Source organism: Etheostoma spectabile, chromosome 5 (assembly GCF_008692095.1).
Source record: "Etheostoma spectabile isolate EspeVRDwgs_2016 chromosome 5, UIUC_Espe_1.0, whole genome shotgun sequence".
NCBI classification, from domain to species: domain Eukaryota; kingdom Metazoa; phylum Chordata; class Actinopteri; order Perciformes; family Percidae; genus Etheostoma; species Etheostoma spectabile.
This window is the reverse complement of record NC_045737.1, coordinates 21,993,892-21,994,225: the sequence shown is the minus strand read 5'-3', so window position 1 is coordinate 21,994,225 and position 334 is coordinate 21,993,892. Positions and strand designations below refer to the sequence as shown.

Below are 334 nucleotides of genomic sequence, written 5' to 3'. Positions count from 1 at the left end.
ACATACATACATACATACATACATACATCATCAACACATGTAAATACAAATTATCTGATATAAATAGCCTAGGATATATTTAAAAAGAAAATGTATCTCTGTGAAAGCTCCTTCATTTGATTTCAACAATAACTGATTAAAAGAGCTAGGGAGAGAGGGGGAGTGCGATGGATGTACTCACAGAGTGATGCCTGACTCATTATGAATGGGTCCAGCAGGCTCCTTCTCACACGCTATTATGCTACGAACTGCAGTCAGTTGCATTCAATAACTTCTTTTGTGTTTTTCGCCGTGACTGCCACAACAGCAGAGTTACCAGCGGAAACACTGGTAC

General features: G+C 39.2%; 1 protein-coding gene across 5 annotated transcripts in view; it reads right to left on the bottom strand.

The window, feature by feature from the left end:
* dmxl1 (Dmx like 1) overlaps window positions 1-334 on the bottom strand; it is a 64,188-nt gene that overhangs the window by 35,186 nt on the left and 28,668 nt on the right. The gene's annotated exons all lie outside the window — the stretch shown is intronic.